Below are 17,800 nucleotides of genomic sequence, written 5' to 3'. Positions count from 1 at the left end.
TGACAGAGTTATCACCCTCTAGGCCAATGAGACTAATAAAATTCTCAAAACTGGACTATTCATTAATAAAGACTCAAGATGACACTCTAACCCTCATTTGACCAAGGTTCGGTAATACCATTAGTGAAATACCCTATTTCAGAATAACTTTATAAACGTATTTTAAAAAACAGTCAAAAATCACAGTCCTTTAAAGTATTATTAATTGAACATTTACTCATGGAAGCTAAGTGTAGGTGTTTTTGTGATACAGGTTAACAAGCTGACAGTCACATGTTAACTTTATCTCTTATACTAACTACAATTGCTTGTTATTACTGACTAAACTTGTTTGCCAAATATCTTACTTTGATTGTTTTGCCATAACTACATTACTCATGTTATCTTATAATGCTTTTTTTAATCTCCTATTCCTAATGCTCCTAATACTGTTTTAGCATTTTATACTTAGGTTCATAGGTTCATAGGTTCATAGGTTTATACTAGGCTATCTGCCCTAAGGCATTTATAAGCCTAGCCCAAATTATTGTGGCTTACACCACCCCTTATATGAAAAAATACTGTGCCCATTAGTTTGTTGTGCCTCTGTCCAGCAGTGACACAGAGATGATTCCTGGGGTAAACCTACGATCTCCCATCCACAGGTCTAGATTTCTCTTGAACAGAGTCAGCGAGGTGCTCTGCCTCACATGGACCGGGATTTTATTCCACAGCATAGGAGTCTCTGAGTGATAAATCTATCCTCCAGCATGTCCTATTTATATCCGTTAAGGTTTAATTCGCTTGCTCTAGTGGTTTTGGTGGATTTGGATTTTTGAGGTGGAGCATGTCCATTAATTCCGGGTTGGACATGGCCTTGTATGTCAGGCACATGTCACCTCTGAGCAGACGGTATGCGACTGAATAGAGCTGGAGTTTCTTCAATCTGGCAGCATATGACAGATTTTGGAGTCCCTTTATCCTTTTGGTGAGGAACTTTTGGGGTCTCTCCAATTGCTGCAGATGTCGGGTGAGATATATCCCGAATGGGGCATTGTACTCTATCATTGGTCTGATAAGTGAAGAGTACAGGGGAACAATGACCTCACTAGATCTGGATGTGAATCCCTTCATGATCAGGTGGGCAATGAAGGTCTTTCTAACCACTTTAGCAATGTGAGTGTCAAAGAAAGGCCACTGTCAACCTGGGTCCCCAGGTCCCTGATAACCTCTTCTGTGCTTAGTGGATTGCCACCTATATGGTAGCTTGTTTTTCCCGAAGGGTATGACTATACATTTTTTGGCGTTTAACTTCAGGCCATGGCTCTGGCACCAGCTATCTGTTTCCGTGAGTCCCTTCTGAAGGATATCCGTGTCCGATGCACTTTCCACTATGGCGCCCAGTTTGCAGTCGCCTGCAAACTTTGTCAGCCAAAGTCCTCCCATGTTGGCCTGTACTTCTGAGAAGTAGATGCCAAACAATAGGGGGCAAGGACCGAGCCCTGTGGGACACCACTTGTGACGGCTTGAGGCTGACAGCGCCAGCAACTCTAACCCTGTGGGTTCTGTCCTTAAGCCAGTTTGCAACCCATCTTGTGACATATGGGTTTACATTTAAGCTGGTAAGTTTTCTACAATACCCGAGTGGGGTATTGTTTGCAAGGTCAAGGTAGGCTGTATGGACTGCCTTTCCTCATCAATGGCCTTGGTGACTGTTTCAAGAAGTCAACCAAGTTCAAAAGGCATGATCTTCCTTGACAAAGCCAAACTGGGTCGGGTCCATTTCTGCAAGTCCCCTATATCTTTGTTTATGAGCTCCATTATGATCCTCTCCATAGCTTTGCAGACTAGACTTGTAATTACGCACCGGAAGTGGGACCACAGTTGCCGTCGCCACTCCTTGGGCACGTATCCTGTGGTAAGGCTGAGATTAAACAGCTGCCTTATGTGCGGGTTTAATTCCTCATTTAGCTCGGTAGCACACAGCCGGGGACACCATCCGTCCCATTGATGCTGTGTTTTAGCTTTAGAGAGAGCAGCTTTCACCTGCGCATTTGAGATGTCCGGGAGGCTACACTGGTGGGATAGTTATCTCTCCTTAGGGGAGAGGGGTGAAGTTTGCACTGAACCTGTCTGCCAGTATGTTGGCAATGTCTGTGGGTTCAGTGATTTTTGTATCATTTTGGACTAATTCTGAGCATATCTGGGAGTTTCCACCCAGGTTCCTAACATAGCTGAAAAAGGCCTTATGATTGTCCTTTGAATCCATGGCAATTTTTCTCTCAAAATTGGCCTTAGTTGATTTTATGAGTGCTCGTTTTTTTACTAATAATGATCAGGGGTGACTTCCTTTATGGATTTTGTTCTATCATGTAATAGCTTTCTCCTCTTATTGTAAAGTTTGTTAATGGCTGGGGTCCACCAGACTGGACGCTTGCCCTTTGTGGAAAGAGTCTTGGTTTTATTTGGGATTGCCTGATCCATGCAGTCCTGAGGTGTTCATAGAAGGCATTTGTAAGGGCTTCCACAGCTTGGGTTGTGGTTTCGTCTGGCTGAGGGGCCTTGAAGGATACCACACCAGTCTTGAGTAGTGTGAAGTTTGCTTTAGAAGTTCTTCACTATGGTCGGGGGCGGATGTGGATTTCCAGTGAGATTAGTTTATGATCAGATCTCACCAATGAGGGATATACGGAGCATTTTGTCCCCATGTTTGTGACAATGAGATCTAGTATATTTTCTCCTCTCATGGGAACAGTGACTAGCTGTTCCATGGCATTTGAATTTATGAACTCCAGGAACCGTTGGGCTAGAAAGTTAGGGCTTGAGTAATGTTCCCAGTCTATATTCGGGTAGTTGAAGTCACCCAATATGATGGTGTTTGGAGATACATTTATACCCTCCAGTGTCTTCAGGAAGGCTGTGTGGGGTTCCTGAGTTTGAGAGGGTGGCCTGTAGCATGCTACAATTTGTAGAGCAGTTTTGCCTATGGTTAGTTGCACCTGGATGGTTTCCAAAGCCAACCTGGAGGTGTGAGTATCCTTTATGAATATGGATACACCCTCCTTTGTGGTGTGGTCCGGGTTTGGGGCCGGGCATGATATGAGGTAAAACCTAATAGTGCCGGGTGCTCTCAGGAGCCTTGAACCAGGTTTCAGTTACAGCACAGACATCGATGTTCTCCATACTGAGAAGGGCCTCGAGTGCATTTTGAGATTTAGACTTCTGGCATTGAGCAGCATTACCCTCAGTTTCTTCCCATTTTGTTTTCTAGGGTGGTAGGTTTAGAATTTGAGCCTTGCCTAAAAAAGGCACTATGGGGTGGCAAGAGCCTTAGCCAATATCCGGAATCCCAGGGTGACAGGTGCAAGCCGCCCTTCAGCGTGGCTTGTCAAGCATGTCATCCCAGGCAGACAGACACTGGATCCCCTTTCAATGACACCAGACATTAAGCCAATTGTTAAAGCTGAACATCTTGTCTCTATATTGTGGCATCATTCTTGGTGAAGGAAGGATACTGCTCAGGGTTAGGTCATACCTGCCTGGGCTACAATCAGAGAGCTCCTCTATGTCTCTTTTCATGTAGTCCAGGAGGTACGTCTCAGGTCGTTCACACCAGCATGGACAATGACTGTGTCATATTTGTACTTGCCATGGAGTGACCCGAGTGCTTGTGTTATGTGGCGGATTCTACAGCTTACTGTGACCCTCTCCTTGTTCAGCCTGGTGAGTGGACGCCAGTGTGTCTGACTATGGAGTCACCTCTGACAAGTATGTTTGGTGTTGTATTTGGCCTTAAGGGCTGTGACTGCTTTGCACACTGCTTTTGTGGTTTATGTGTTGCTTGTGGGGTGTCTTGAGGTAGCAGTTGTTTGGGTGTCTGCTTTGGAGGCCTCTGCTGTTTAGGTAAATTTTTACTCAGAGCCTCCAAGTATGTCTTTGTGTGTTTATGTGTTTGATTCAGTGGAGTGGTAGCATTATGTGAGGCTGGTTTTGTGGTGTGTGTAGTTGCCTTCTCCTCCTGTCTGGTCTTGCCAGTCCTGAGTTGAGAGAGCTCAGCCTCCAGTTTGGCTAAATAACTGCATCTCTCAAGTATTTGTGTTATGTGGGAGGAGGAGAGGGTTGTTGTGTACATGAGGCAGTTATAACATTGCCTCAAGATTCCCAGATTCACCAGCTGGACCGGAGAGGAGATTGACAACTGACTTTGGACATGCTAGAATAATATTGGGAAATAATTGAAAACAAGGGCCAGTGGGGAGTGAGGGTGTAGTGCTTTTAATTTTTAGTGCTGACTTATATAATTGCTTTAGTGAGCAAGTGCCAGGTAACTTGAGTGCAATGTGTTACAAGTAACTAAATGCAAAACGACAAACAGTAACTTTCTTTCAAGTGAAACAAGGAAATAAGTACAGTAAGCAATGCAGATATCACTAGTGATCCACAGAAGCACTGAGAAGTTACGTATTAGGTGGAATTAGCTTCCAGGGAAATAACAAGCAAACAAACAACAAGCATATAAACAAAGCTAGATTCAGTAGGCCTGATCTAGTCTATGCTAGAGCAAACAAGGTGAACCAATTTCAGTAAGATACAGTTCAAATATTCAGGCACTATAAACCTTTAACCAGAAAATTCCCAGCTCAGAAGGGCAGAGTCCAGCCTCTTCTCCCACAAGAGTGCAGACCACGAACCTTCTTAATGTAAAATAACTGGCCTGAAGCCCAAGTGCCTAAACCAGAACTAATACACTTGGACACTGGGCTCTCAATCAGCAGTTCCCAACTTAGAAGGATGAAAGCTACCTGTCCTGCCACCACAGTGCTTACTTAACTCATGTAAGATTTACTGTAGTCAGGTCTTGACTAAACAGAGTCAGTAGACCAGTTCTTACAAATTGTAACTAAACATAGAAACATTAAAAAGCATTCTGAAAAACAGGAGAAGCATAAAATAATAAAGTCTACTTGAACTATTTGGATATGAAATTTCAAAAAAGGAAATACAACACTAAATATAGTTAACTTCTCAAATTCAGTATTAAGTAGATGATTCTGACAAGATATTCAGAAAAATGATATTAGGATGTAAGCAATATGAGAGGAAACATAGGATGCTAAAATGACTATACTCTCACTGAAATAGATTCCCAACACTCTTCAACTTCCCCTGTACTTTTCCTAAGACAAGAGAACACATGCTTTTTCTGCCAAAATCAATAAAAAATCAAAATGCTGAGCTGAAAATCTAGTTTTATACAGAAAAGAAACATCTCAGAGCAGCTTGATCAAAAACCTTTTCACTTTCTAAATCAGCCTATAAGGTGGGATGTTTATTATTAATGGCATCAATTATTCTTGGCAAAGACAAACCCACTAACCATAAAATTGCAAAATTCAAAAACATAACTGCTTCTCATATTACACATGCCATTTTTATCAATGACTTTTACCGTTGCTGGGAATTTTACATTCCTTGGATTGTAATATTATATAAACAATTATGTAAGTATCAAAACAGCAGGGCAGGAGAGCTTGCTCTACACAACAAATAAGATAATTTTTCCTTTTCTATTATGTTCAACAGATTGTCACTACTATAATGCAGTGTGAGTTGGCTGACAGTTTGTAAAGCAAGTGTCAGTAATCCGCAATTTTTACAACAGAAATGTAATATAGCAACAGTTACTAATAGTAGTGACCCTTGACTCCAATCTTTAAATTGAAATATATTACGATGTCCACCAAAATACCAGCAAATGGCAATCATACGGATTACTAGACATGCTACAACCAAGAACATGTCTCCTTTAAACACCGCTAACACTGTCTTACTAAAGAATTTCTGGTACTGGTTTCAACATACGTGTTTTTCTGGTACTTAACTGGAGGAAGTAATCTCAAATAGGCAGCTAACTAGAACCCTGTTTTCCCAGTGGCGAAGTAAACAGACTTTTAGGGCTATCTTTGTTGAACTTCTTAAGTGATTCTGCTGTAATAATGGCTACATTTTTAAGGTAATGTGTTTTAACAACAGTCTTGCTATATTTGAGACTTAAATAATAAAAGTAAAAAATGTATTTCTTAACCTTCTCACATACTTTATTTCAGAAATTATAGAGTACTATATAGTAGTATTATCCTTATCAAACATTAATGAACATTGCACATTAGGATACATTAAACAAGACAGTTGAGCATAAAAGTAATAACAACATACCTTATTTAAGTGAGATTTTATACTAATCAATTTTTAACTATTATTTATAATAAGAAATATATGTAAAGAAATGATAAACAATGTAGCCTATATCATAAAACCATTCTAAGTTTGTGTGGTGTCCTTAAAAAAGGTATATTCAATTACTTTTTTATTTTTAATTTTTAGGCTCACGATTAATTATTTTTGTTTATGTTCACAGAGATATTCTTTGAGTCTTTGGTCACCTAATAAACACAACTGAGGTGAATGAGATGAAGAATGTCCTGTTAATTGGATTAGCCGTTTATTTAAGCATTAGTCTCTGACTTGTGATCCAAGTCAGATCTCTCTCTCTCTCTATATATATATATATATATATGTGTGTGTGTGTGTGTGTGTGTGTGGTGTGTGTGTGTGTGTGTGTGTGTATATATATATATATATATATATATATATATATATATATATATATATATATATATATATATATATATATATATATATATATATATATATATAGTGAGGGAGAGAGATACATATGTGTATACATATACATATAAAAAGATGTTATTTTTTCCTCCTACTATCAGTTAAAAATAGTGGGTTATGAGCTTTCATGGGTTATAGTGTCGCTATGAAACTCTTCTTTCTGTTCAGGCATTTTAAAATATGAGTTTCTATAAACAATGCTGAATGGTACTGCTGTGACTTTCCCTTTATACGTGCGGGACTAAATAAATAGATCAAATCACTAGAACATTTAAAAATTTAAATATCAAGATGAAAAAAAACAAACGTTTATATGAACGACTCTTTACAATGCCCGGAACAATAAGAATGAAAGAGCTAATGTGCATATCATACAGAACTCTGACCTTCTGAATGTACATCATGGTGCAGTTACAAAAAACAGTTAGTTTACTTAAAGAAATCTTTTAGCAAAAAATGTACCTGTTTTAATGCTTTTGAATGGAGACTGCAGTACAGTGAGGATCAGTACTCTTTTCTCCACTGTAGTGCGATCTCAGAGTTGGTATATATAATTTGCAGGGGGTGTGGGGACACAGCTCCCCTGCAAAAATATGGAAGAAGCTACATTTTTCTTTTTTTTGTCTCGGCTATTTAAATTTTGATGTTCTGGTGATTCAATCTACTGAAGTAGATCCGCCGGTGTACATATGTTTGGAATTTTCTTGGATATCATCTGCAGTGCATTAAAGGCCAACATTCATAAATGGAGTGTCTCAGCCTCTGTACTTGCGAATTATGATGCCACCTTATTGATAGCTAGTCCCGCCTGACTTCTTAAATTTATTTTAGGAATAGTAATATTTATGCAGTACTCATTTTTTTCTATATGTAACTTATTTTTCAGGTCTTTCAGGTTTCTGTTCGATATTAAACTTGCATGAATAAATCTAAATTCACTGAACTAGTTCATTTTCTAGTACCTTCTAATTCAGCCCCACAGTTACTCCTTACTTTGCTAGTTATAACATCATGTAGTTTGGCCTTCCCACATGTTTTGCAGCACATTCACAATAAACCTACCTTCTTCATAGTAAGTACATGATTGCATTCACTTGTGATGTTATATACATTTTCACATTGCTTTAGTACTCAATCATTGCTGTATGTACCACTATTCAATGATTCCACTATTTCCTGCTTACTCATTCCTTTATAGCTCAACAGAATCATGCCAAACATATGCAGTCTTCTCAATAAAAGCACCCTATTAAATTTCTTGTCCTCACTTCGGCTTTGTTTTTGTTTTGTTTTTCTTTTTGTCTTCTTCCTTGTTTATTTAACTTTGTTGGCTAGGAAGGTATACTTGTCCAAGTACCCTTTTGTCACTATTTAAGCATGTTAGCCATTGCACAATTACAAAGAACTGTACATAACAGAAAAAAAGAAGGCTATATAATAGGGTTAGCATAATGGTTAAGGTCTTTGCCTAATATGTACAAAGCACAGGGTTTGATTCTGACCTCTAGTTATTGCCTAGGCTTATAATAGCTGACTGATAGCCTAGTATTTACCTGTGAGTTAAAATTAATGTTTTGCAAAGCACACTGTAAGAAGGAAAGTGTGTATAGTACTATATATAACATAACTAAATATTACAAAATCAAAGAATGTTGTACAAAAAGTGCACTGAGCAATAATGTAATACTTTGTCAAAAGCAGAGTATACAAACTATCATAGACAATGCAACTGAACAATACATAATGGAATGAAACAAAATCTAATATTTTATATAACTCAATGTCAGAAGCAAACTATGTCTACTAATATATACAACAATGCAAGACATTTTAATAATATAACTTTAGAGTACTCAAACATCAGTGGAGTTGTAAATTTATACTCATGCCAGAGTTTGACATGCATAGAGAAGTCTGCAATGCAAAAGTACCCTTAAGTATTAAATGAGATTTTAATGATATTGGGGGAGGAAACCCCAGAACAATACAACAAAGGTTGACTTTATTAATGCAAGTCATGTAGTAACACTTCCGTTCTTTTTTCAAATACACTCTATGGTTTTCCCTGAATGTGGGATATATTGGTTGAGACCTTAACTTTGCTGGATAAGCTGAATATTTTAGGAGTATGCATGCAGGGCCGGTGTTAACATTTTGTGGGCCCTCAACAAATGCCAAGTTATGGGCACCATGGACACTTCCAGTATAATTATCTCTCTGTTACTGCCACCTCTCCTAATCAATCTTTTAGTTCATGCTGCAGAGTTTTAGCAATAGTATGCACTGATAGAATTGTACCTACAATGCTCTTACATTATGACAGACTAGTGCACCACATTATGTGTTGCCCATCTCACAGTGGGAACATTTGCAGTGACTGGCACTTAGCTACAATGACGTTACAATACAACTCAATATCCAGGGCTGCACTTAAGTGAAGTGATGCCCTAGGTGCTACCTATTATCTCACCCTCCACATGCATGGACGAGCACACACACACATACATTCTCCAGTGCTACCCCCTGGTTTCCCCCAATCCCATGCCCACCACACCCTGCACAATATTGTTTTCTTCACTTTCTCACATTTTTGTCTTACTCTTCAGCTTTTTCAAGAAGCCATGAGTTTCTATAGCTTTGAAGTAAATCGCATTTTAAATTTGTTTTTTTTTACATAACTTTTTCATCCAGTGATGACTTGAATAAAATTTGCAGTTAAAGAAAGACATTTGGTATTGCTGTTCATCTTTAGTTTTCCTTGCATCCTTTCAACACACCTTACCTGGCCAAGACAGCACTATAACAACTGTGTAGGAAATAACTCAATTAAACCATAGGATTATAGACACCCTGTGGTACGTTTTAGAAAAAGTTCCCAACCTTTAATTCCAGTGGTTGCCTGAAAAAGAATTGAAACCTTATTTTTTCTTTCAAGAAAGATATAAGCTGTGCCAAAGCTGAATGTTCAAAGCTTGGAAAATAGTAGCACACAATAAACTAACAGGATAATTATTTATGAAGATACACAAATCCCATTTGAGAATACTGTCTTCCTATGCCCCCCCCCCAAAAAAAAAAATGAATTAATTGTCTATGCATCCCTCAAGTGTTAGATTAGGATGTAAGCAGAGGTTCAAATGATTACAACCATATTTTGCAAGTGATGTCTATCATATATATATATATATATATATATATATATATATATATATATATATATGGGTTCACTTTATAATCCTGAAATCCTGAAATACTGAATTTCAGAATCTCGAGATCATAAAGCCGAAACCTTAAAATCCAGAAACCCCAGAAGTGCGAATTTCAAAATCGTGAATCCTACACTAACCATACACCACACACATACACACACTAACACACAAACTTACACTACATACAAGCAGGGAGGCAAGCAACCCTGCACCCCCAACACCCCCCTACATAAATATACTAACTCCATGGTCGCACTATACAGACAAACACACGAAAACACCACCATAAAAGCTACATTACCCTCGCACACACATATCACAGTCACAACACACTGACACACACTAAAGCCCCTAACCAAACCCCTTAAACATAAATATATATATATATATATATATATATATATATATATATATATATACACACACACACACACACACACACACACACACACAAAACATGCATTCTCACTCCTAAACCTTACGCTCCAAAGGCAGCCCCCAATATACATGCATGATGTATGATTGTGAAGAAAATTTAAAAATAATGATTGCACTAGTGTGTTCTAGCTTGTTGCTCCTACATAGTACACTCCCTCTATACAAGCTATGGTAACCTTTGCAGACCACTGAGGTCTGTGAGAAAAGTAAAAGAAACAATGAGCACACTCTTCCCCAGTCCCAACACAAGTTTTAATGATCTCCTGTGCACAGACTTGAAATTTGATTATGATGAAAAAGTAATGAACATATCATCCCCAGTCATCACATAAGTTACAATGACCTTGTGTACACACCTCTGAGCAGAGCTGTTTTTAAAATGGGTGTAGCTGAGAGCAAAGGGCACCACCAACTTCATGTCAAAATCCACCTATACAGTCCGAGGTATCAGGGCCACAAGACCCCTAGAGTTTGTAGAGTTTGAATGTTTTATGATGTATTCCTTACTTTTGAAATATAATTACTTGTTAACTGCATATTTACTACTACCCTGTAGAGTTATGTATGTGCATGGCATTATTGTATGTGTGATAATAATCAGTGATACTGTTTTCAGATACATCCACACACACACACACACACACACACACACACACACACACACACACACACACACACACACACACACACACACACACTTGCACATGTTCACCTTCAAGGAAAATGGATACATTTAATTTTACCTTCTGCATTATTTAAAGGTGCAGGGTTTAGACAGACCACACAGGCAAACAAACATACACACACACAAGGGGTGCAGACTCCACATGCAAAAACATAGCCAAGAAGTCAAGCAGAATAAAGCAACTTTGGAATGGCAATGCTACTCACTGCATCCCATTGACAATGTGCAGTTGTTTTCACCCTCACATCTTCCTACCAAGCCACCAGAGATAGCCACCTTTCATGTGTAAGGTCTAAGTGATATTAAGTGAAAGAAACTATGGCCAACTTATTACTCTTAAATACAATACAACCCCCCCCCCCCCCCAAAAAAACATAATTGCAATCCTAATGAAATAGGTTCTAGAAAATGAAATACATTACAGCTGGTTTAGCACTTTTACTCTCCATCCACCACCCCCCCACACACACACACATGCACAACAATAATCCATAGCAATACTAGTTTTGCACTGATTACAACAAATAATGCAATTTGCAACACTACAACACTAGTATTGCCACATCATATTAGTAACTGCTGTTTAGCAGTTGTCAAACAGCAGCAGGGGGTAAGTCTCTTTTATTCGCTTCATTGAGGAGTAATGCATACCTGTCAAAGCCCCTGATTTCACAGAATATTCCTGATTTTGTCTCATATTTTTAATCTGTCCCTTGTAAAAAGTTTGGTTTCCTGGTAAATCATTCAGGATTACATACAGTTGATAAATCTAAACATCTGCCGGTATTTATAAAACTCCCTGAGAGAGAAAGTCTTCCTTGAAAACTGAGAGCTTCAGCTCTTCTTAAAATCCAAAGAAAGGACTGGTACTGGTTATTCTGAACTACTTACCTCTATGGCTTACCTCGCTCATTTTCATTCAGTGATTACCACTTGGACACTGACTAATCTTGTTTTGTTCTCCTTATTACAGCCCCCCACCCTCGACAGCAGCAGGATCTTTTGCACAACCCCCACACAATCAAGGATGACTGATGCGCCACCTGCAGCCTTAAGTATAATAGGTGCTTAAAGCTAGCTATGACCGATGTCAAGGGCTCTACATCATTGTAAAAGCATTTAAAGAGATTCTAAGACCTACTACTTGACAAACCACTGCTACTACATTAAGAGATATCTTTCAGTTTTAATGAAGTGTTGCTAATTCTTAGCATTCTTCACCCTCTGAGTTATTATTACCCGCATGGTTTGTTACTTAAACAAGGTTGCTACACTTGTTTTTGGTGGTTTGACCAACATAAAACAAAATGTCAAAATCAGATAATTAACTGTGGTTGGTGGCCCTCAGGATCACTTGGCCCTAAGCAACTGCAGGGTTCACTGGTGTCTAAAAGCCTGTTATGATGGTATCTTGTGACTGAAAAAATGACAGTTAAGTTGAAGACATGCCCTTGCTGTGCCTGATATCCATTTTACTTTTTTATAAGCTAAGACAATAATGTTCCCTAGGGTTAGACAAAGGAATAAAACAAGTAATTGTTGTGAAGATATGTGAAGGCTGCCAGTCTAGCTAGATAGAATTTTGTAGATAATTCTATGTCATTGTAAATATGAATATAATCCGCAGGCTTGTCCTCTTAAATGTAAGAAAACTGTGTTAAATGCTGAACTTCAGAAATTGGAACCACAGTGCACTCTGCTGAAAGAAAGCTCATAAGTCAAGCATTGTATGACTGTTTGAGCCCGAAGCTCGGAGACATAATGTCTGGACTGAGGCATTCATTCTATTGTTTTGAGACCAGAGTTAATTGCTAGATTTTACATACATAATGTCTTTTATTGCTGTAGCTTCCTGGCCAGGTGCAAGATCAAAGAAATGCTAAAACTCTTGAGTTTCTGTTAGCCTGGAAACCAGAGAAGAATGATGCAATCTAAAATGAGTAAGCAGTGATGTATTATTTTTAAGAATTTTTCAGAGAGAGAGAGAATCAGAGCATTTTGGATTTTGTCTGAAGAACACCACTCATGAGTACTCTGCATTTTCTCTATATGGAAGTTTTTTTTAAAACTGTGATTGCTCTTAGAATTAGATAGGAATTTAGTCAGATTTAGTCTAGCTGTTTTCTATATTTATGTCAGACTATTCTACAGTATTATTGTAAGCATTTTCCTGTGATTTCTGAACTCTTGACTAGCACTGTGTTGAATTGAAAAGATTTGTCTTGTGTTTTTATTATTTGTTATTAAATATTTTTAAGTCTTTCAACTGTGGCTGTTTTGTGTAGAGATAATTTAAGCTCTAGAGTACATTGCATGTATATAGTGATACTGTACAAAGCCACTCCAAATAAGCCTAGTTGGATAATAATATTGCACAGTAAAAATTGGACACCCTTTGGGAAGGGCCTTATTGGTAGCTGATATATAGGGGTTCTGGTGGCAGTGGATTACTACCTTATAGCCTGGACAGAAGGGTACAGCTAGTGAACCTGTGCCAGCCTTCCCCAGGAGTGTCTGTGTGGTTGTATATAAATCATATCTCAGTGTGTGTGTATGTGTGTGTGTGTGTGTGTGTGTGTGTGTGTGTGTGTGTGTGTGTGTGTGTGTGTGTGTGTGTGTCAGCTACTTGGGCAGGGACATGAATCACTGGTTGGACAGAAGGAGTGCTGGGAGGACTTGGCTTGGAACTCTGGCTAAGGACTCCACTCTATAGCTGTGCCAGTGGGGAGTTTTATTGAGGATCTGGAGAGAAAAGGGAGAAACCAGCCCCAGACTGACTGTGATCTCTGTGTGCTCTTAAGGAAAATCGTACTTTACTGTGTGTGTATTTATTATCCTTCCCAATGTGGAAGCCCCTCACTGGTGTTAGTGGTGAGGATTGAGGCTCCTTGATTACCGGGCCAGTGCACGGGCATCACAATTGTAATAATTGAATTTGTAATACAGTTGTGTTATATGAAGAGTTTTGTGTACTTATAATAAGGCATTACTCAATTTTAAGGATAGGCTTATGTTTTTCCTATAACATTTCTAACTTCAAGGATTAGACAATGTAATTTTTTATAAGGAAATTTTAACCTTTCAATGTACTGGCAACTATATTTTCTGTGTAAGTTAAAAAGTGAGTTTTTGATATAAAGTGATCCCAAGGCATTGTTGCTGAGATACTGTTGTGAGTTGTAAGCGCAAATGTTGCATAAATAGTAAATGAGTAATGTTTTGATGGTTTTATACTTACACAACTAATATGTCGATGTCTAAGGACCTTTAAGTGTTGATGGCTACACTGCAGTCTAATAGACAATTCCAGAGACTAGTAGTAGCCTGCATGTAGCTTCTTTTACAGTACAAATAGGAGGGCTTAAGGTAGGGGCTGATCATTTCATCTTTATAAAACACACAGCTGACAGATTTCGGGTCAAGGGATATTTTTTTATTAAAAACAGAGAAAAGTAAAAGACCAATAATTTTTTTTTTTTTGTGAAAAAACATCTTTAAAGAATCCAATGGAAGAGGAGTAGTTATCTAATGTGACTATGAATGTCCTATTGTAAAGATAATTTATTTATGTATTCTCCATTTCTAGCTGGGTTTAAACTCTAAAACAGTTGGGATCACTGATGTCCCAGAATCCATTAATGTTAGTGAAGAGTATTCTGCTATGAAGGCTTCCTCTACAGCTTCATAATGCCAGTTATTTACAGCATTTAGTACTGTCATGGGGGTTGTAGCCTTGACTGAGGCCATGTTGTTTATTATAATGCAATGCATGCTTTAGCAGCCACAAATTGTGCAAATAAAAGCTTCTTGAGGTGTATATTTATGAACAGCTAAAGAAATGGTACTGAACGGACTGAGATGGCACTGTGTATGCAACCTGGATTTTTTTTTTCTGAAATAAGTTGCCAGAAAGAGGCTGGGGGTACACCAATCTGCAAGTAATTAGAAAAGTTCATTTGATGTGATATATACAGTTTACACTTTTAGATTTTCTTGTAGTTTGTTATAAAAATTATTTCCTGAAGCTATGTATATGTTTATATATATTACATTTAATAAACGATTGCAATCTAGATGGTTGACATGTTTTTCATTTACAGGAAGGTAGGTCTGTTACTTCACAACAGAGAAGGTATGGTGATCATTCGAACAACAGCAACCACCAAGCGAAAAGAACAAAGTACAACCAGAAGGTGATCCACCAATTGTATTGTAAAGCACACTTTTTCCTCTGACGTCTTGGCTGTAGCCTTCAAGGAGTAAAAAACCATAAAAACACACACATTTTATATACTAACAAATGCAAATTGGATAATTGAAAAATTGCCCACTTAAAAACTATTAAACAGAATAATACAATAAAACAATAAAATATTTAAATAAGTACCCTCCAATTCATTTCTTTATTTAATCCATGGAAGTATAAAGTTCCAAACTTCAAAATATAAACAGCCTCCTTAAATAATAATTGTTGTTTGAGACTATGAGTATCAAAACAAGAGACTTGCACTTTTTCCAGAACCGTTCCTTGTAACCCCTTATTTTTACCTTGATGAAATGTTTTAAAATGCATGGCCACAGAGCTCTCTTCTTTATTATTAATAATATCTCTAGCGTGTTCCATCAATCTAACTTTAAATGCCCTTTTTGTTTCACCAATATAAAATTGGTTACATGGGCATTTAAGTGCATGGTGCGGTGATCAGTCTATAGTCTGATGTGGCTTTACAGGAGACATTAGGGACAGGTGCTATGTGAACATATTTCATCTACTCAGTACTGTATGAATAGTAAATGAGAATAAACATAGGGATTAGAGATTTAGTTATTAAGGGTATTGTCATATTCTTTAACTTGTGCAGAAGGTACGGGGTCTGTATTTTTTGCTTCATTAAGTTGCTCAAGAGCTTTTATCATCTGTCTAGAACTGACGGTTCTGGAATAAAATGTAGGAACAATGACTGGTATAATATACCTATCATTAGAAGGAGAACTGTGAGTACTGGGAGGTATCTCTGTAGGACTACGAGATTTTAAATGTCATTAAGTATATTAAAATCTAGAGTTTGATGGAAATTTCTTTTAGCCTGTAGGTTGCTTTGACTTAACTACTTTATGTCAGTACAGTTCACTGATTATATTTAATTCAAATGCTTTCTGCTGTATTTGTTAAAACCACAGCTTCTGCTCTTCAGTTCTGGAAGGGTTGCATTTCTGACATTGTATAAAAAGTCAGTTTTCCAATTTTTTCATGTGCAATCTGTTTAAATTTACTCTTGTTTCAGTTATAATCAAGGGGCATGATATGTTTTTCAATTCATAACATTTTAGGAGGGAATCTATTTTAGAATAATTCAAAATTTTATAAATGAAACTGCTGTATTTTTTCTGAAATGTGTTTATTATCAATTAAAGGTCCAATTCATCTGTTTCAGGGACTGAATCGCTACATTTAAAGAATGAGGTATTTCTAAGATATTTCAGGACAGATAGTTATAATGGGGTACTGGTCAATAAGCAAAGTGGGTAATACTTTACGTGTGAGTCCGAATATTTTATACAAGTTTTTTTGCACAGCATTTTTTGTGGAGAGAGAAACTAGTGGTTTTATTTATTCAGCTGACACACTGAATTTACTAACTAATTACTACTCAAGTCACCTAGGATGCTTAGTTATTTTTTTATCTTATGTTAGTAGCTGGAATTTTTGCATGCAAGCTACTATTAGTTGCACATATACACAAGGGGGAATACAGAGGAATGGTATAAAAATCATGAGCAACATATTGATAATTAAACAGAGTAGCTTTGTATATCTTTTTGTTTTACAAAGTTGGCTTGGATTCAGATTTATTATTAATTAGTAATAATAGTACTCCTGTATGAAAAACAGGTCTATGAACTGGCACTACAACTATTGCCAGAATTCACATAGAAAGAACCAATTTCTTATCACTTACATTAAATTAACATTGATTCTCCATTAAGCTACCTATAGAAAGGTAATCTTACTTCTTCCTGGCTGGTGTCACTTTTTAAAATCATAACAGTTATCTTACGTAGCCTGCTTGCTGGCAGCTGTTCTGCAATAACCACTGTCACTTTTAATGTTTTTAAACTGCTGTTTTAAATAACTGGCTAGAGGCTACTCATCAGTAGTTACCAATACCACCTTACCTATATCCAATCTATGTTCTTTCATACCCAGTACGTATTCTTATTAACCGCTCTATCACAGAAGGCTGTGCTCCACATCTATGGAAAAAATCTATTATCACTCCCCTACATAAAGGTGGAAACTCCCATGACCTCTCTAACTATTGCCCCATTTCTATACTTTCTCCTTTATCCAAAATACTTGAAAAGTGTGTACACATACAAATACTCAAGTGCCTTACTGACAACAACCTTCTGTCCCCCACTCAACATGGTTTTCGCCCACAACACAGCACCACCACAGCCTTACTTTCCTTCACCAATAATGTCAACAAAACCTTAGATGCAGGTCACCCTACATCAGTAATCTTACTTGATTTATCTAAGGCCTTTGACACAGGATCACATACTAAACTTTTGACTCAATTGCCTAAGCTTGGCTGTGGCCCTACATCCCTCAACTGGTTTACATCATACCTTAAAAATAGACAACATCTGTAAAGTCACAAAATGCTCAATCCAATTACCTGTCAAACAACATAGGAGTCCCACAGGGTTCCATTCTGGGTCCATTACTTTTCAACATCTTTATCAATGACCTCTACAAAGTCACACAGCTAGATAAAATTATCCAGTACGCTGATGA

At 37.6% G+C, this 17,800-nt stretch overlaps 1 protein-coding gene across 2 annotated transcripts in view; it reads right to left on the bottom strand.

Moving 5' to 3' along the window:
* Positions 1 to 17,800, bottom strand: part of FGF12 (fibroblast growth factor 12) — a 2,088,810-nt gene that overhangs the window by 1,202,348 nt on the left and 868,662 nt on the right. The gene's annotated exons all lie outside the window — the stretch shown is intronic.

The sequence above is a fragment of the Protopterus annectens genome, chromosome 4.part1 (genome assembly GCF_019279795.1).
Source record: "Protopterus annectens isolate FY-2018-M chromosome 4.part1, PAN1.0, whole genome shotgun sequence".
Lineage (NCBI taxonomy): Eukaryota > Metazoa > Chordata > Ceratodontiformes > Protopteridae > Protopterus > Protopterus annectens.
This window is presented reverse-complemented; position numbering and strand designations above follow the sequence as displayed.